This window comes from Labrus bergylta, chromosome 19, assembly GCF_963930695.1.
Source record: "Labrus bergylta chromosome 19, fLabBer1.1, whole genome shotgun sequence".
Taxonomy (NCBI): Eukaryota; Metazoa; Chordata; class Actinopteri; order Labriformes; family Labridae; genus Labrus; species Labrus bergylta.
Genome location: NC_089213.1, coordinates 10,773,754 through 10,794,055, shown reverse-complemented (window position 1 = coordinate 10,794,055; position 20,302 = coordinate 10,773,754). Strand labels below are relative to the sequence as shown.

At 41.8% G+C, this 20,302-nt stretch overlaps 1 protein-coding gene across 2 annotated transcripts in view; it reads right to left on the bottom strand.

The window, feature by feature from the left end:
- LOC109991747 (CMP-N-acetylneuraminate-beta-galactosamide-alpha-2,3-sialyltransferase 1) overlaps positions 1 to 19,649 on the bottom strand; it is a 67,326-nt gene extending 47,677 nt beyond the window's left edge. Inside the window, exons 1-2 of one of the 2 annotated variants that reach the window (XM_065948320.1) lie at positions 18,963 to 19,649; positions 18,770 to 18,874 (exon numbers count right to left, since the gene is read on the bottom strand). The gene's annotated coding sequence lies outside the window, so the exon portion shown is untranslated. Of the gene's footprint in view, positions 1 to 18,769 lie in introns of both variants that reach the window. The other variant, XM_020644103.3, reaches the window with a different exon arrangement.
- Positions 19,650 to 20,302: the final 653 nt, after the last annotated feature.

Below are 20,302 nucleotides of genomic sequence, written 5' to 3'. Positions count from 1 at the left end.
GCTTTACTTTATTTCTTGATCAAACCGTGTTATGGAACCACAGCCCTCCTAATAGAAAGTCTAGCTCTGACATCTCTAGATGAAACAGATAAGTCACACTGACTGATTCTAGTAAAAAACACAATGAAAACATTCACAGTTCTTTACTTTTGAGGGAGCCGATGTGAAAAGTCTCACCATGACAAAGATCACAGAGAAACTGATGCTACAGACATCTTATCAACAAAACACTTTAGCCCATGCAGAGTGGATAGACAGTGTGTGTCTGCACTTCTCTTCTTTCACCTAACTTTCACTAAAACCACACTCAGCTCTGACAGAGCACTTTGTATAAATGTCAAACAAAAGTCAAATACGTCTGCTTCATTCTGTAAGCTAAGGGACTGTAAGCAGAGGTTACAGGACACATTTTCACCCGTTTGATTTCTCTAGAGCTTTTTTTTTTTTTTAAGCAGACACATCGCTAATAAAATGAAGTTTAGGACAGGGCTGGAATCTAAAAGGCCAGTGTGGTTTTACACATTTCTGTGGTACCTACTTCTTCCACATATTAAGCAAATGTCCCATTACTTTAACCTCAAAAATATTCAACATGAACAGAGAGTACATGTTTCTTGACTAAGTGGTTTTTAAATGTCTTTTTGGAATAGATGATCTGGTTTCTCCATTCTTGAACTCTTACATTTCAGAGTGCTCAGAGTAAGTAAGATAACGGAGATAATGTGTACTTTATAGGAAAATAAAATGTCCAAAATGTTTTATTTATACATTAAAATCCCTCCTCCAGCCTTTTTTTCGACTATTATATATATTTTATTGTATTGTATCACTTATATCGGGGCGGCAGTCTGCGGGACTTGGGTTGGGAATCGGAAGGTCGCCGATTCAAGTCCAGGACCAAGTCCGGAAATTGGTCTGGTAGCTGGAGGGGTGCCAGTCCACTTCCTGAGCACTGCCGAGGTGCCCTTGAGCAAGGCACAAAACCCCAAAACTGCTCTGGAGCGCTCGCTAGAGTAGAGCTGTTACTTACTAACAAGAAAATGACAAGAACATCTCCTCTAATGTTAAGAAAGACGCAGGTTTATTTTAACGATTAACTGAGCTGATAACACATATGTTGACTTGTGATGGACAGCAGGTATAGATAAAGGATGATAATGAGGCTCGCAGGTTGGCCTTTCCCTCCAGAGTTTGTCTTCTGCTACTCTATCTGTGTCGATGTTCAACAGGACAACTTGTCAAGACAGTCCAAGACTTTGCTTTGGATTAAAGCTTTTTCCCTTCAGCGTGTCCTGTAGACAAATAGAGACCAAAGAGAGGGGGGCCTTCTTGGTTTTCGATTTTGATTCGTCATCTGTTGCTGTGCCTGCAGGGGTTGCTATTTAACATAAATCTGCCATAATCTACCTTAGAGCTAAAAAAAAAAAACAAGAAACAGAATTTCCAGGGATTTCCTTAAGCAACTAAGTATCAGCTTGATGTGCAGCTCTTATCCTCTGGGGAAGACAGTTTTAATATTAAGCAGGAAATTTATTTTTTCCATTTTCTGTCAGCAAGCTCTACTTGGCATGCCGTACGTTCCTGGAGCTCATATTCTCAGTAAACCATCCCTCAGTGTACTCTAAATAAGTAGGATGCTTTAAGGGCGCTTTAACGGGGTTTTTTGGGGGAGGTTGTGAAGGCTTCCCAGAATCCTCTGAGGCACCCTGCCAGTTTGTGAAGAATAGTTTGCCCCTCTGCTTACCTTTCCACACACATAAGGTTTTAATACAAACTCTGAAAAAGGCATTTGAAATATTTTTTAATTTATAGTCCACCGTTAGTTTGTACTGCTTTTTCGGCGCCAAGCAGCTACCCCAGCTTCACACTGATTTATTCAGGTGCACAGCAGCCTCACATTATATTCATATCTCCTGTGTTTTAAGCCCTCCTCAGAAATCCTGTCCTCATAAAATATTAACTACACTAATGTATGCTATGATTTCATATTATGAATCAGCCTGAAAAAGGAGTCAACTGGATGCTGCAGAAAAAAAAAAAAAACACTGGGTCAATTTTCAGACAGTTTTCAGCACGTCTCTGCCACCACCTGTCAGCACATGAAAGCACTTTAATATGCAGCCATGCACACTCTGTATCACTGATCAATAAGTAGTCATGGGCAACCAGGGAGCCTTTGACATTCATTGATCATGGCGAAGTATTTGTGATCGTGCCTCATGATGAAAAATACATCCAGTGTGTCGCTCTGTACTGTAAAGCTTGCACTTGGGCCGGTGGTGAAAGGACTGGGCTTTTGAAGAAGCTTTTTTTGTATTAATTAACTCGATCTGAAATCAAAGATGATGAGGTTGACATTTCTTGCAATTGGTAGAACACCCAGCCTCTCTTTGAAGTGTTACAAGACATGATATGTTTGTTATACTTGCACCATTCAGTGTTTTTTTTAAATTTAACAAATCCGCATAGAAGACAGTATGTATGGATGGGAAGAGGATTTATACATTTATTAACTTGGACATTGGATTCATTTTCTGATATTCCATATTGCTCCAACAGTCACCTAGACCTATGAAAGATTCACTAAGGACTGCCAGCCCAATCCTTACAACATAACATACACATACACTTATTTAAATCCTCTTTTCTGCATAATAAGAATGCATGATTTCTACTGTGACTCTGAGCTTTGTGCAATTATTCTTTTAAGAGAAAACAAGAACAAAGACAGAACGCCAGGGACCCAGAAGATGCTGGACAGATGAAGTGAATGGGGTTCATTTGGCAGCTAAGTTCACTTTTATTTGTATCACCTGCCAGAAATACAGCTTGCTGGATGATCATAGAAGAGCCAGCTCTTTGATCATACAGCAATCAATCCAAACATGTGACACTCCTTAAACTGAATGCCAAAAGAAGGATGATCCAGTGAAAATTTAGTTTGATTCCAAAATTAGTCAGAGAATGTGCGAACAGCCTAATCCTAGGCTGTCAAGTCAAACACTAAACAGATTAAGTCTGTAATAGTGGCACAAACAGATTAGAGAAACAACACAATTAATCTGTATGACTGATCTAAAATGATGGAAAGATTGTGGCTCAAGAGAAAACCAAATTGACATGGGGACAGAGATGAACCTGGGACGGACAGATTCCACAGGCTCAGTGTGCAAAGCGTTCCATCAGCACTGTGCACTCCAGAGCTGATTGCGCCCTCTTGTCAATGTTTTGTATTTCCTGGCCGTCTCTTGCTGATGCCAGAAGCGCCACTTTTCATTTTTAATAGGTTTATTCTGGGGCTTTTTATTCCATTTTTTTTGGAGATACAACAGTGGATAGAGTCAGAAATCAGGGAGAGAGAGAGTGGGGGATTGAACATAGCCTCCGTGCATGGGGCGCACACACCAACCACTAGGATACCAGCACCCCAGAAGAGCCACTTTACCCTGCTCCGCTCCCAAAACGCGTCAAATCTATTTTTGACGGAGCTAGCAGCAAGCACGCGTCAAGCTGAACAGGGCAGATAAAATAGATTATTGTCATTCCTTCCATTCAGTCAGGCACATACATTCTCTGCATGTAGATGCAGGACTGATTTCATCATTGTCCATAAATCAGTTGTCACCGTTATTAATCTTCACTGTGAAACGGTAACTCAGCCTCAGGTGGTGTTGGAATGTGAAAACATCTTTAATCGGGAGGGTGGGCTGCACCCTCAAAGCTTACTTTCACCCCATTTCACTCTGGTGGAATACTATGAAGTCTCCACTTCTAATGCACTAAGACTGCAATAGGAGCAATAAAATCAGGTAATTTGAATTTGGAGAGAGTGAAGTAAAATTGTCAGGGTGGATACAGGGAATCACTAGCCGCTACAGATAAGGAAAAGCTCAATAATGGTGGTAATATCCTTTAAGCTGATTACTAGCCCCTTTGAGATGGCTAGGGCTAATCTGACAGAGATTGTGTGTGTTTACTTTGCGGATTGGGAAAGTCATAGGTGTGATTCACATCTTTGCAGGATCCAACAGTATAGGAATATTCTTCTTTTCCGAGGACTCAGTTCATTTCATTAGGCAGAGGTGAGGATCTGTCTCTTTCATTTCCGACACTCTGTGTTCCTTTTCTGCAGCTCAGCTTTGATCACAACATCTGTGGCACAGACACATTTAGCTGTTTGATCAATGGGAATGAAAACTACACAGTTTGAAAGCCACACAGGCCCTAGTCTGTGTGGCTGCAAAGAATGAAATGAAGTCTGTCTCAGTGAGAGGCTCAGCGGGTGAGGCCACCACAACAGTGATTCAAAGGTGGAGTAATGGAGACGGCTCCACTCACTGAATGCAAGTTTTTCAGAGAAAACTGGACTTCCAAAGTTATGTCTTTACAACATCTACTCTATGAAAGCATTGTTATTCATGCATTCAAAATCTTTAAAGCTTTTACAGAGAAACTGCAGCTAGCAAAATGATTTAGTTCACCTGGTAAGTAGCATCCAGCAGTGGGTTTCAGATTGACACGAGCTGCTGCCATTGTTTATTTAAAGTTTAAAATGGTTAGGAAAATAATGCCCTGACTGCAAAACTTTCTGAAAACTCAGTATTTCACTCTTAAACAAGTTGTTTTGACCAGGCTATTGAAGAACTATTGCATTGCAACATGACAGATTACATCTAAAGCGCCAGATTTTTTCCTTTTAACACCAGAATAATACAAGTTAATTTCAAACCTGTGAAAATAATCATAACATTTTCAATTTATTTTAGAACAGGGTTTATTCAAAATTATTTTTCAGAATTCTTATATCATGCTGTAAATGTGTTTGTCTTCACTTTGAAGTTATATTATTTTAAATGGACTTCAGCTTGTTTGGTGCTTTTCTAGTCTTCTGACTACTCAAATCACTTTTACGCCTCAGGTCACATCTACATATTTACATAATTCTCACACTGATGGCAGAGGTTGCTACGGTAAGTGCCCATCAGTATTAAGTAATTCCATTCATAAAAAAAAAAACACGCCACCGACAAAGCAGCATGAGCAGCTTGGGGTAAAGTGTCTTGCCCAAGGACACGTGGCTGCAGGAGCTGGAGATCGACCCCCCAACGTTCCAGTTGAGAGACGACCAACTGAGCCACACATACAGTAAAGCTTTTGAATACAGCTTTGCATTAAGGGTGTTCAGAGCAGGCAGGTCTAATGTATAGACCTGTTACTGATGGCGATGGATTTCCTGTGGAAAAACTCAATTCTCAACTGAGTCTCACTAAAGACCTTCATTTGTGGTGGCCAAGAGGAGAAAACAAACAAAGGCAGTATAAACACATTTAAAAGGAAATAATTATGTGTCATTCAACTTAATGTTTGATTTCCCCAGCACTACTGCCATCAGTTCAAAAAAAAGTCAAGACATATTCTGCAAGGTTGAAAAACCAACAAAAAAAAAAAACAAGCAGCTGTTTCAGGACTTCTGATCGCAAGACCCTAAAGATGAATCAGTCAATCAGTCAATCAATCAGCCTTTATTCGTATACCGCCAATTCATAACGATTGTTAACTAAAGACACAAAAACAACACATTTTAAGCTGCACTCAACAAAGAAAGTAGCTACATCATTTTAATCATAGTGTGCCAATCTGATGCAAAATCTAAGTAAAAACCGAAATAAGAGTAAGTCAATAAATGACCTTGTAATGTACATCATACTGAAGGGGGGGGGCTGTATTAAAATTTTGGGCCCAGGGCCAAAATTGTGTATTCATGTTAAACAACCAAATCAATACTTTTACACTTCATATGCTTATCTTCACTGACTGTGTGGTTTCTGACTGATGACACAATGTAGATGACCTACCCTCAATACTGTACCTGAATGCAACTTGTATAGAGATACTGCCACTGCTGCTCTTGCTAACAAACAAGGCTGTGTAGATATTGTGAATGCAATAAGTTATCGAGTAAGTATTATTGCATCAACCACAAACAGCATAAAAAATTAAAACACGAGCATACAAGACATCAAGTACAATTTTTTAGAAAGAGAGTGTGCTGACAAAGATTTGATCAAATGGACTGGAAAAATGTGTCAGCACTGTGGCCAATGAGCAGATACCTTCCCATGTGTTTCCTCTTTCCAATGTTTTTTAGGCCTATCCTGTCCAATTCTCTCTCTCTCTCATCACGTGTGGGTGTTAGGTGTCTGTGTGCTGTCCCTCTGGCACTCTACCACCACCCTCCTGTTTCAACTCTGCTGCTTCTGTCTGCACATCTGCACTCAGTCAAGCTCATCACTCAGCAGTACATCTGCACACACTTCCAAATCACTCATTGACAGATTGTTGTTGCAAATACAGCGGTAGCCTAACATTCATCTCCCTTTGCTCCTGTCTGCACTCCTGCCTACCATAAAGCTCATCACAGCAGCAGCACATCCACCTGGACTTTCCACTCACTCACTCAACCCCAGATCTTTTTGCTTTTACCTGGGGAGACACTTCAGGCAACTCAAGGCCAGGCTCAGAATATAGAGTATTTGGGGCCATTTATACCAGAATCTATTCTCCTGAAAGTTGGAGGACTAAGGGGGCACCCTGCCTGTAGTGATGTTTCACCAAGAATATCTGATAACCTGAAGGGTTTAGTGGTCCAACCTTTAATCTTTTGAACAGCTCACATATTAACCCACAGCAACACAGTTGTCTTCACTTGCTTTTTAAATGTCATACATTTAGAAATTGAATATCTGGATGACCACGGTAGCTGATGAGTGAGTCAACAAATTGGTGTGTGTGCATCATGTAGTCACAGTTCTGTTTTGTTTAGTTCTGTTTTGTTTTTAACTGAGGAGAGTGGAGTTAACAGTCTGGACAGCCTGAGGAAAGAAGCTCTTCCTGAGTCTTTCTGTGTTTGCCTTGATGTGTTGAAGGCGCCTGCCAGAGGGTAGCCACGTAAACAGTCTGTTACCTGGGTGGTGGGGATCACTCATGATCCTGTTTGCCCTGGCTGTGCTCCTCCTTGTGAAGATGTCCTGGAGGGTGGGGAGCGTTGTACCCATGGTACGCTATGCTGACTTCAGCACCATCTGCAGGGCTCTTCGGTCACGCACAGTGTTGTTCCCGTACCACTTGGTGATGTTTCCAGTCAGCACACTCTCCACCGCTCCGGAATAAAAAGTCTTCAGGACCTTCACATAGACTTTGAATTTCCTCAGCTGTCTGAGGTGATAGAGGCGCTGCCTCGCCCTCTTCACCTGACTGTTGATGTGGGTTGTCCATGTTAAATCCTCAGAGATGTGCACCCCCAGGTACTTGAAGCTGCACACCCTGTCCACCAGTGTCCCATCAATTCTTAGTTGGGTGTAATCCCTCTGCTGTCCTCTCCTGAAGTCCACAATCAGCTCCTTGGTTTTGCTGACATTCAGGAGCAGGTTGTTGTCCTGGCACCACTGTGACAGGTTGCCAACCTCCCCTGTATAGGTCTGCTCATTGTTGTTGCTGATGCGACCAACAACCACACTGTCATCTGCAAATTTCACGATGATGTTGGAGCTGCTTGTGGCCACACAGTCATGTGTGTACAGGGTGAAGAGCAGGGGGCTGAGGACACAGCCCTGTGGTGCTCCGGTGTTGAGGGTGCAGGGGCTGGAGGTGTGTCTGCCCACTCTGACCACCTGGGATCTGTTCGTCAGGAAGTCCAGGATCCAAGCACACAGGGAGGTGTTTAGTCCGAGGTTGATCAGCTTGGAATGGAGGTTGGCGGGGACTATGGTGTTGAAAGCTGAACTAAAATCAATGAACAGCAGTCTCACATAGTCCCCTTTCCTTCTGTCTTACTTCCGTAAACTCGTCTACGTCACTCGAGCTGGATTGGAACATGCCCCAGTCGACGTCATCCAGATCGGAGCGTAGACTCTTTGTCTTTCCAGCGCCTAACCTGCCTCTTCACCACCTTTTTGCGTACAATAGTCTGCTTGTATCTGGGTAAATGGCAGTTGGGGCGCTAGTGGCACAGTGGTTAGTGCATGCGCCCCATGTACGGAGGCTGTGGTCTTCCAAGCGGGCAGCCCAGGTTCAAATCTGGCCTGTGGCTCCTTTCCCGCATGTCATTCCCCACTCTCTCTCTCCCTGATTTCTGACTCTATCCACTGTCCTATCTCTCCGTTAAAGGCACAAAAAGCCCCCCCAAAAAAATAAAGGTAAATGGCGGAATGGTCTGATTTACCCAGTGGGGGCAGGGAAGTCGCCTTGTAGCCCTCTTTGAATGGCGTGTAGCAATGGTCCAGTGTATTGTTGCCCCTGGTGGAGCAAGTGACATGTTGGAAAAAGTTTGGCATAACTTTCTTAAGGTTAGCCTTGTTAAAATCCCCAGCCACGATGAGGGCAGCGTACAGATGTTTGTTTTGGTGCCGGCACAGCACGTCATGGAAGAGAGTTTTAATGTTATGTAGGTTACACCAGCTGTTGTTGGTCATAAAACAAACTCCTCCACCCTTTGGCTTGCCAGATTTCTCCGTCCTGTCCCTGAACGAGTCCGATGGCATGATGGCTTGATCTGGCACCACAGGAGTGTGCCATGTTTCCGTCAGGCAGGTATGTTGCAGTCCCTCATGTCCCATTGGTATCTTACCCGACCTCTGAGATCATCCATCTTGTTATCCAGGGACTGGACGTCGGCAAGAAGGATGCTTGGCAGGGGTGGGCCTGAGTTCTTAGCCTGTTTCGGACAGCACCCCGTCTTCCTCAGTGCTTTTTCCTCCTCCGGCCATTGTTCCCGTCCTGTGTTGTGTTACGCAGGAGTTCGACCGGCAACCACTGATCATCGTTGAAACAGCTGGAAACTGTGTTTGTGACCAGTCTCTTTATGTCCAAAAGTGTATTTCGGTCACAAGTTATCTTTGCTGAAAGAGCTGATGTGAAAAAATTCACAAAAACAACATAAATAAAGAAAAAAACACACAGCTTCAGCGGAGCAACCCGGATGGCGTCTGGACACGGCCGCGCCATCTTACAATTTCCCAGGTGTTCCTGAAGTAGCGCTTGCATGTGCCATGGCATGTGTCAGGTGCCACTCAAAATTACAGGAAAGAATATCTGAACTTTCTCCTGTGATGCATCCTGATTTCAAAAGTGGTTGGGATTTTAAAACTCCTGTAGTCCGAGGTATGTTTAACCGTCGCTATAATGTGCTCCAGGATCAACTCTTTCCAGCCTGCCAGTTTGCCTGCCTGCATGCTCTCCTGCTTGCTCACTACTCACCACATCACTTACTCCAGCTAATCACACCAGTCTCCACCGACCTTCCATTCAGCAAAGCCAGTTCAACTATTACTTGTTGTCATCCAGCCAACAACCTACCCTCTAATCTTTATAATCCTCAGAATAAGTTCTTTACTTTCTAACATTGCTCTTGTATTTTAAATGAGCATGCTTCAAATCAAAGTCTGATTAATGTAAGACAAAAAAAGATCGTCTATTTGTCATTTGATACTTCCTGATCATATCTTTGCAAGCAGTTTCTTGAGGCAGTAACATATTTGTAATACCCCCTATTGGTCTCAAATTATCCATTATTTATGTCTTTCTCAATGAGGATATTTTTTGTTGCTTCATATTTGTGCTCTATAAATCAAACCATTAAACCTAAAGACTTTAATATCAATAGGGCTATAAATATTTAAAATATGATAATATTTAAAAGGCTGAGATCAAAATGGAGCCATAGTAAGATTTATTTGTAACACGATGTGTTACTGGCTGTGATCACAGACTAGAGGTAATACAGTGGCAGGCTCTTGCCAGGACCGGGAGGTTCCTCTGAGATGAATGGCTGTGCAGCACCAAGCTCATCAGAGAGGCAAAGAGGCCAGCAGCAATCTTACACACAACAGTGTGTACCATGTGCAAGAGTCTTCCAAGCTCCACTGGTATAAGAGCTCATTTGCATGTTTGCAAGGTTTCAGGGCTGTGCGGTCAGGTGGCAAGACAGGCACCATTTTCCCCCTAAAAATAAAACCAAGTTCATCTTAATTATGCAAGAAGAAGCACTCAAAAGGATGGGGAATAGGTATTTTAAGGTCTGACAAAACTGGAGTTTAAAATTGTTTGTCTTTTTACCAAAAGATTTGATGAAGATTTCAGGATTGTTCTTTTGTTGTTTAACAAAACCATTTCCCTCTCAATAATTATTTAAAAAAAAAAATAAACTCCTGTTTAGTGCCGAACAAATCTCTTTCACAGAATCTATAAAATGTAGAATCTCAGTGGGCTGGATCTTCAGCAAAGGAAGTGTTCTGATTTCTGTTGGGAGTACATTTGTAGTTGGAGCTGTATTGACCGATCACTCATTAGCAGTAATGTGCAAGTTACTGAAAATTAGTAACTAACATTGGGGTGGCGGTGACTCAGTTGGTGGAGTAGGTCGTCTCCCAACTGGAATGTTAGGGGTTTGATCCCCAGCTCCTGCAGTCACATGACCGATATGTCCTTGGGCAAGACACTTAACCCCAAGTTTCTTGCGCTGCTTGATCAAAGGCATATGAATATGTATGAATGGATTAGTTACAGCTGATGGTCAGTGTCAGCCTTCAGTGTGTGAATGGGTAAGTGTGACCTGCGGTGTAAAAGCTCTCTTTGAGTAGTTAGAAGACTAGAAAAGCGCAATCCAAGTTCAAGTCTATTTACTATTACCAAAATTACCAAGAAATTGGAATCGGTTCCTCAAGGCAAATCCTTGATTGACAATGGTGGATGATAATTGCCAATGGGTTCTGTGATTAGCTTTTGGGAAAGATCTACCTGAGAAGGCTCTACCCAAATCCATCATCATTCTCCACAAAGGGAAATTGTTATGGGAAGTTTTTTACATTACATAAAGTTTGTTGGTGGTAAGCCCGGAACTCAGCCTGAAGATCTTTAAAAGAGAGATAACTTGTTAGTTATAGCTCCTTGTGCCTCCAATGATATCATGAATATCATTCAGATTAGATTAAAAATATGAGTTGTTCTACCCATAATTATTTTATTCCACCTTTAAGATACAGTAGGGTTTACACTGTATTTTAAACACAACAACTAATAAAGAGATGTTAAACTAGGACACATTATGCGGCAAGCTCCAATTAGCATACACATTTCAACAGTGTTGCAAAGGGGAGCTGAGGGAATGACCCTGGTTTAGAGTGTCATCTGTAGACTTTTTCTTCCTAATGACCCATGAGGATAATTGACAGACTCTTGGAAAAGTGACTGTATAATGAGATGGGCAAACAAATGTCTGATTGTATGCAGAGCTAACCACATTTTCAAAAAAGATGTATCGCAAATAAAAGCAACTTAGGCAGCGCCTGTCGCCAGTGACCAATCAATATCTGCAAACAACAAAGGCATTTTTGATGTGTGCAGTAGCTTTACATTCTACTTGGCTGGACAGGATCCTGGTCAGGTTAGAGAGGGAAACAAAAGGTTTAAAAAAAACAAGATATGTTTTGGGAAAATATACTGCCCTCTGGAGCAAAAAAAACACGAAGCTCCAGTCAAAGTTGGATTCCATCTTTCAACTTGACACAGAAGTACACATCCAGCTGAGACAAAAGAAAGGTCTTTATCCTGTACTTTTAAATATTGTTCAAAGTCTGTGTATTGATCCAAAGAAAAATGTGCAGAGAGAAACTCCTTCAAATTTGGAGGGAGAAAAAAGGCATCACATTCCACATTCAGATGTCTTCAGACGGTAGAAACTCATCTGAAAAGGTCACGGTTGTTATCAAGGCAATGAGTGCATAACTTGAGTTTTCCTTCTTAATACTTAGCCACAAATTAGCTGCAACTCCGTTTTACCTTTAACTCGTTTCTTCAGCATATCGAAATGGAAATGGAAAAATAAAGTTTGCTTTAATGGGTTTTCATTTCAGACTTCAAGGCAATAATTGCAAGAAAAATTAGAACAGAGCCTGTAGACCTCTGATATCCATTGTATGTCCACACAGAAGTAAGCCTCGTGTACTTCAAATCCTGATGTAAGACTTAGTGAAGACAGCAATTATTCATTGCCATTATAATAGCAAGCTAGCATGTGGGTGGTTTTCTGAAAATACCTGAACCCTGATGTGCTCGAAGGACACTCTTCTAAAGTTTGAGGAGAGAGCTCAACTAGATTGTGCAAATAAAGAATTTGCAGTAATTAAAAACAGCCATATAGGCCTACAGCAGTTTGAGAGTTTGAAGTAGTTCAGAACAAAGATTATTTGTTAGTATTGGAAAAATCCAATCTGGAAGAAATGAACTACCACAATGCAATGTATCTACAAGATATACTGAGAGGAATACGTTTACAGAACAATTCAACAAAAAGTTAGTGTTTGATATCATACTGTGGGGGGCTAAAGCCAATCCCGGCTGTTATTGGGCGAGAAGCGGGGTACACCATGGACTAGTCGCCAGTCACATGGCAGACATACAGAGGAAAACAACCAGGTACACTCACACTCACGGGTTAATTTAAGTCACCTACTATCGTCCCGAGCACGTGGTTGGACTGTATGAGGAAGCCGGAGTACCCAGGAGGGAACCCACTGATGCACGGCGAGAACGGTCCGATGGGGATTTGAGTTCTTTTAGAAAGTTCCATCATCTAATAATTGAATCAGTCTTCTTTTGTTACTTAAAACAACTGTTTAATTTGTCCTGAACTATTCTGACGTCTTCTCTTGTGTTTTCCTACAATTCTAAAAGATAAAATACCTTTTTATTTTTCCTTTTTCACTTAAGCATAAAAGCATTTTCACTCCTGATGTAGTTCAATGAGCTGCCCATTATGTAGCTAAATCTCAATTTGGCTTCTCTCAGGTACTTAAAATGCCCAAGCAATTAGGCAAAGAGGAGTATTTACATTTCTCCCGCTCATTATTCCTGCAATGACCTCGAGAGCAAAATTAAGTTACACTCTGTGAGTCCAGAGAAGAGGAAGTCTTAACAGAGCAGAGCTACTGTTTTCCATATAGTATGTTTAATTAATGAGCTGTTATTAATGATGGTCGCATTAGGGGAAGTAATGATTCTACTGTCAGTAGTTTAATTAGTAATAGGCCTGTTTATTATGATGAGTCTGTTTAAGGCAGTGGGTTTTATAGTCTTTGCATTGGTCTAGTTTTTATTGTTATTTGCAACTAAATTCTTACTTCTTGTTGCTTCAGCTGATGCAGCCATGTTGATTTAACATTACGTTTTATGTGCTAAGAAATACTGATTATCTTGGTGAAAGTACTGTGTACATATAATGTTCATACTGTATATGTAGGTTAGAATTAGACAACACTTGCTGCCAAAAACTGCCAAAGTTTTGGGCCAGCGCTCAACAGTTCCTAGAAAAAAATAAACTCTTACAACAACAACAACAACAACAACAAGAAAATCACACAGATTCAAACACAGATAATCCTCTGTTCTATTGTACAATGCGAACACATTCTGCCTGAGGCTGCTAACACAACACTGTTACAATGCAGTTTTCTTTTCTGTTTTTTTTTTATCACTGCTCTCTGCTGTTCCTATCAAGATAAAGTGCATTGTCTAAACCTGCTTTACATTTCCAATTCCCTGTGTGATCAGAGAACAAACAGACGACACATTTGGGAATAAGAGTGAACTTTAGACGTTGGAGCTGCAAGACAAAACCACCCTATTGACTGTTGTGAACTAAAAAGACAAAAAGGCTTTTGTCCTCCAGAGCACAGCGATGCATGGGACATTTTATCAGAGGTTTGTTTGTGTCAAACACAGGACACACCTGTCTGGCCTTTTGAAAGGACAAAGCATTATGGAACCCCCGGACTTGGACCAGTAAATCCTGGATTTATGAGGGGCATGGGTAAAGTTTCTCCCACAGTGGATGAAAACGCAGCCTTCAATCATAGAAATGCAACACATTCCAAGATTTCTTTTTACAATACTCGGAATAATTCAAGTGTGAGTTTCCAAATCATTGTGGGAAAGCAGCTGCACTATCTCTGGGTTTAATCACCGCCTCTTCTCCACCGTTCCCAGCTCAGTGTTGCAAATCTACTTATTACAGGGCTTAATCTGGATTTCGTTATTTAGGGAGAAAATCTTTTTGCCTGGATCCATTTAACACAAACCTTTCTCCGTGATTAGCAAAATAGACTAAATCCAGTAGCTGTCCCCTCATTCTTCATTTACCATGTAGAAACAGCTGCTAAAAAGGTGCAGTTAATCAATAAGGTCTGTTTGTCAAATGCAATTCTACAAGATGGAATCACTGTTAAAAAGTCTTCTGTATTCCCTTTATACATAACAGTGTTTAAAAGAGTTATAACTTAGAATAGAATAGAAAGTAATAATCATAATCACATGATAGGGGCTAGAGTTAGGAAGTGACCTCATTTAGGATCCTATAGTGGCCTGAGGGCAGAGGCAGTTTCTGTCCTGTTGTATCTGCTATCTTCTTTCTAACAGCAGCAGGAAGAAAAGAACATTATGTGGGTGTTTGGGATCTGAAATGATTTTCCTAGCCCTATTCTTGCAGTGCTTGGTGTAAATATGCATTAGGCAGGGTAAGGCAATGCCTATTCTGACTGTTGAGCCTAACTAACAGCTCTTTGTCAGGCTTTGTGGTCCCGTTGAGTGTTGTTTACACCTTTCAGTTTGCACATACATTCAGTCATGTGCCTAATTTTACTGTATAAAACATGGACCTCAGTGACATCACCCATTGGTTTCTGAAGAGACATAATGAAGCGCTTGCCATAGTTGGAAATGCTCTTAACCTAATTTTAACACAGTCTAGAAACAGGCGAAGTGGTAGTGACGGCTGTGGCTCAGTGGTAGAGTCGGTCGTCTGTCAACCAGAAGGTCGGAGGCTCGATCCCCACTTCTGCAGCAACATGTCCGATGTGCGAGACACTTAACCCCAAGTCGCTCCTGCTGCTCCATGAGCAATTTATGAATGTTTATGAATGGGATTAATTAATACTGATGGACACAACCTCTGCCATCAGTGTGTGAAAGTGTAGGTGTGACCTTAGGTGTAAAAACGCTTTGAGTAGTCAAAGACTAGAACAGTGTTATACAAGCTCCATTTACTATTGCCAGAATTACCAAAATATTGGAATCTGTTCCACAAGGCATATCCTTTTTTGACAATGGTACCAAGGTGGGCCTAAAGCATCCTGACATACAGCTATGTGCATATCAGACTGTCGGGCAACTCTGGCACGCCCCTAATGATGCAAAATTAGAAGTAATTTGCTGTCAAAACGGATGAGTTTTGTTCCCACATTCGTTTTTTTGAGCCAGGCTGTAAACATGTTTCTTTCTGCTGTAAAATTGGGATTTCAATATGTGACCTAAATGGGGTTTCATTGGCTTTTGCAGGCAGCCTCAAGTGAACACTTGCTCACACTTGGTTTTTGCACTTCCACATTGGCTTCATTTCTCAACACCTTTTTACGACATAACTCGGAAAAACAAACCTCCACTGTCTTTGTTGAGTATTGACATGCTGCCATATTACATTCCATCAGGCATTTAATATCTTAAACCACAGATGTGTGAAAGATGTTTGTTCATCAAAAGATTACACTTATTTCTTTGAACAAATGTCTCTTGCACGCTTCAAAGCCTCGCTAAGCTATGTTGCCTGCAATTACAGTTTACTGCTGTTTTGTAGCAAATTTGACTGCCGCATTTCAGGGTCTTTATACCCAGGGCTCACGGTTTTGCTGCAAGCACCTGGTGAGTTAAAGGCAAGGCCAGGTGGTTCACAGCTTTGACTGCCAATTAGAGTGGTGACCATGTGAGCGCCGTCCAGGATAACGTCTAATTAACAAAGGACCTCTGCGGCATTACAATTAGCTTTCCTTCAAAAAACACACGAAAAGGATGCATGTCAAGCCCACCAACAAAATCATCTTTTCCTTTTCATTTGCAAAACTATACTCTACTGCGAACGAGCAATGCGTTTAAAAAAACATGAAGGAAGTAACCCTAATCCTGCAAAGTCTTGTAGAGTCAGAGCTAATGGATCAGCATACATATTGTACGAGTGAGACTCTACTGGAGAATGACGCCATTTTTCCAGACAAGGTCAGCGACAATGCAGGCCTGTCAACATGACAATAAAGAGAATAAAAAGGTACACAAGATGCTTTATATTGAGGATGATGCTTCAACAAACTGTGCTGTTGGACTGACGCACACTTTCAGCCCAACTGATCGTACCAGAGAACGATTAAGAAAGCGAGGGGACAATTTGTGGAGAGTGGCTCAGTTTGACAACAAAACAATGAAAGTCAAGGATGCATGTGTCCATTAAATTGGGGGAAAAAAGAACAAAACCTAAGGATCTTGTGAAATGGAGATGGCTATACAGTATAGCTGAGCTAGCCATCAGGAGGAAGACACATCAGCTGCACAGTACAGTACAGTTTTACATAATGCATCCATCCCTCTTGAAATGCCCCAGCTGTGGACTCCCTTCCTCCGCTCCTCCAAAGGCACCTGCCAATAAGAATTATCATACAAGCAGTGGCAGATAAAAGCCATGCAGTAATTTGACAAGCCTAATTACAGAAGTGATGCATAGTCTCGACATCACTGATTGCGCTTGGGAAAGATTAAGACAGCAATCACACGACGGCTGTCTTTGGAGCGGAGGCAGTCGTGCCTTTATTTTCATTTTGTAATCATCTGCGATAGCCTCCCAAGTATAGGTACAATATAGGAGGATCCTGCTTTTAGATGCCCATATAAAGTCAATACCATGTTTTCTCCTCATAGACTTGGGAGTATAAGAAGTCTGCTCATGCTTGGGGGGGAAAAAAAGCAAGAATGGTGCTGAGGTGTTTCTTGGACAAAAGCCAGAACTGTTAAGTGGAAACAGAGGGCAAATCAAAAAGCCAGGGAGAAGTCCAACGGGAAAACAGCGGAGGGAAAAGACAGTCTGTGACCAAGCTGGGAGGCCCTGAACAAAAGACACAAACTATTAGTGAAATGTTCCCGTACATGCTGCAGACCCTTGCAGACCACCACACGAGGGACTGGAAACATTTTTGTAGTTGCCACTCCACTCTTGGTCCCAGACCTTGTTGGAAAGCCGTGTACTTAAAGGGTCTGATTGGTTCTGTGGTGAGCCACGAGGATTCCTCTGTCTGGAGATGGGAGCCCGAATGCTAGAGCTGAATACCTGATTACAGTAAAGCCTGCACTGACTTAACTGAGCCTTTTCCACCACGACAGCTAAAGACTAGAGGAAATGCCTTGCAGGAAAATATCTTAAAAGTGGAAGTTGGAGATTGTTAGAGAAACTTGCAGAAACTTTGAATGAGACGTAAGACGCCCTTGTCGAAAGCTTTACAAATCTGTTCAGGGTAGCGTGCTTTAAAAGTGGAAACAGTAGCACGGCTGTGACTGCGGTTTCATCAGACTTTTCCTTGCAGCATGTCTTCATCTGGCTGGCAGCTGGTGAGAGTTGCCATGATTCACAGTGACTCATTGCTTCTCTCACACTCCATTGTTAAAAGGAGTCCACAAAGGTCTCCTTTCAAAGGAATCACAAAGATCTTTCAGATAACAAAGAATATACAGATGAGAGCCCGACTGAAGAGCATATTATCTTGATGATACACATCCCTCTCAAAAATAGCTGCTCTATCTCCTATAGTGTCACAAATGGCAATTGCTTATGGCAACTACCATTTCCAGATGTAATTGGCTTCCTTGATAATGGGTGCGACCAAAGCGCCCCATCTCCATCTCTGCCACTCTCCTCTCTAAATACTGCAGCACTGTCCCCCAAGGTCACACCACCCAATCTGATTGGAGACGTGATGAGCAAGCGGCTCAGCTAATGTATTCCACTTGCTTATTATTTATAATGGCGAGGAGAGGTTTCAGTGGAAAATTAACCAGCACGCCACAGACACCTTCATCACTAAATGAGGTGACATCTCATGCAAAATACACCACTGAGAGGATGATTTCAAAACTCATAAACCATGAACCAAGAGTTTACTCACTGGGATATTAAAGTGACAATGAAACACTGAGTGATTAGTATTTACAATGATTTTAAATGATTCCTCTTAGTGGGCTAAGGTTTTTTTTCTAAAGGAACTTGCCTCCAGAACATCACCCAATTACACTGAGTGTAATGTGTATAGCACAGATATCTCTCTTTCTGTAAGCAACAGTCGCTTTTAGGCTTTGGTCCACATCTGAACACAGTGGGTGATACAGTGTAGTGTATATGGTGTTTTTGAAGTCAGAAGGCTGAGCAGTGCACAAGTTAGCCAGCAGCCCCAAAACACGGGATCTGAAGCGAAGAAATCAAAACCAGTCCTCAAAAAGAAAGAAAAGTTTATTTTTTTTCCACCACAATGTCTCTACAGTGTGGGCTGGTTATTAACAGCAAAGGGATTGGCACAAGCATGCACATTAAAACCTAAACACGGGAATAGTAATTATAAAATTCATTAGGCTATAGGAATTAATTACAAGATATGCAAACCTGCATGCATTATTTAAACACAAACAATAAAACCTGTTAAAACATGTTGTCTGTTGTCTCGTAGGGTTTGCAGATTTTTTGCAGAAGAAAGTTACAGTGCAACACCTGGTCAACAGCACTTTAAGACTTTAAGCCCTCGAGTGCGCTACTCTGTTTAAAGCACTGAGATTAACACCTTTAAATAGAACTGGAGGTGATACTATAGCTGTCAAGCGGGTTTTAGAGCATGTTGTGCATTGAGCTACTCACCGAAAGTCCGCGAGTGGAGTCCCGTTATTTCCGCGCGGTGCGTCTGAAGCTCCGCGGAGAAGGAAAAAGCAGGGAAATCAGCTCAGTCACAGCTTAGAGGCTCCCCTATGAGGGAAAACAAGCTCAAAACCGGCAACCTCACGCCGCTGTCTGTTTGAATACGAAAACACCGGGAGGAGATTTACTCACTCACCTCCTGGAACAAGCACATCCATGCGTTGTTGTTGTTTTTTTTTATTACCCTGCGAGCGAGGAGGATGGGAACAGTTTCTCGCGTATTACACGCTCCCAAGCAATGAGAGGCATGCATTTTAATTCCTGAGCGCTGACCATGAGGGGCACAACACTGCTACGCCCCTCAGCATCCTCACTCACACACTCTCACATCTGGATATTTTTTTTTGTTTTGTTTTTGGCATGCATGTCCAGCTCATGCTGTTGTTCGCCTCCAGTTCATTGCTGCAGGAATGAACAATAATCGCACGTAAGGGTGAGAGATCCTCTCCCATTTCTCCTAAAATCCCACATCCATGTCTTGCAATGGTCTGAATTTACAGCAGAAATGAAAGCCTCACATCTTTAGATAAAATCTATTCTGCACACTCACCACAGGTGAAAGTTGGCAGTAAGTTACTAGGTGTTCCATCAATAAATATTCAATATTCTACCTTTCCGCACAGGATCACTGCAGCTCGTATCCATACATGCAGCTGACTAATAGGATAACAGAGGTGAGTGGTCAGTTACCGGCAGTGAGTAAGCAGGGTGAACTCAACTATGTTTAAGTTCACTCCGCCAGAACAGCCTGCTGGTCTGACTTATGCCCTTGGCCAGAAAGTACTTACTCCCTGCTCACATTGATTATGACCTTACAAAGCTGCAGTCTTTGTTATTTCAGTTTCACATTTATTAAAATGTATACCCAAAACATTGCAATGTCTGAATGCATGTATTTACAGAATAAATCAACAAATACATTTAAATTGGTTACAATAGAAAGTTACCTGTAGCCTAAAAGCTTCGATCTTCTTTCAGAAATGTTCAGTTTGTGGCTATTTTTGGCGCCCCCTGTGGATGAAAGTGTTACCTCTCATCTCTCTGCTGATTTTCTGTAGTGCCCAAGTAATGTTTTCTGACAAAATATCTCATCCTGCTTAATTTAATAGTCAAAGGTAGCCTATCACTCCATCCTGTGGTAGGCTACATGTACAAAAAGACTGGTAATGTTGATTGTTGATGTTGTTTGCTCTTGTTGCTCATAACAACAACTCTTGTCCGTTAACCAGCTAAAAACTCCTTACAGGAGCATTAAATGAACAGCAGTGCACCAATAAATAAAAAAAAGAGTATCCTTTTTGTAACCAAGGAACCAAGGTCAAGACTGTTTACGTGCAGAAGGTTACATAACTTTGCAGGGAGATGCTCTCTCTTTCACTTCTGCAAACACCTTAAAGCACCTTGACCTCAGGGTAGCCCTGCAAGCCATTGTTTGCATATAGATATGTTCATCATTTGATGGAACATTTCCTCTCG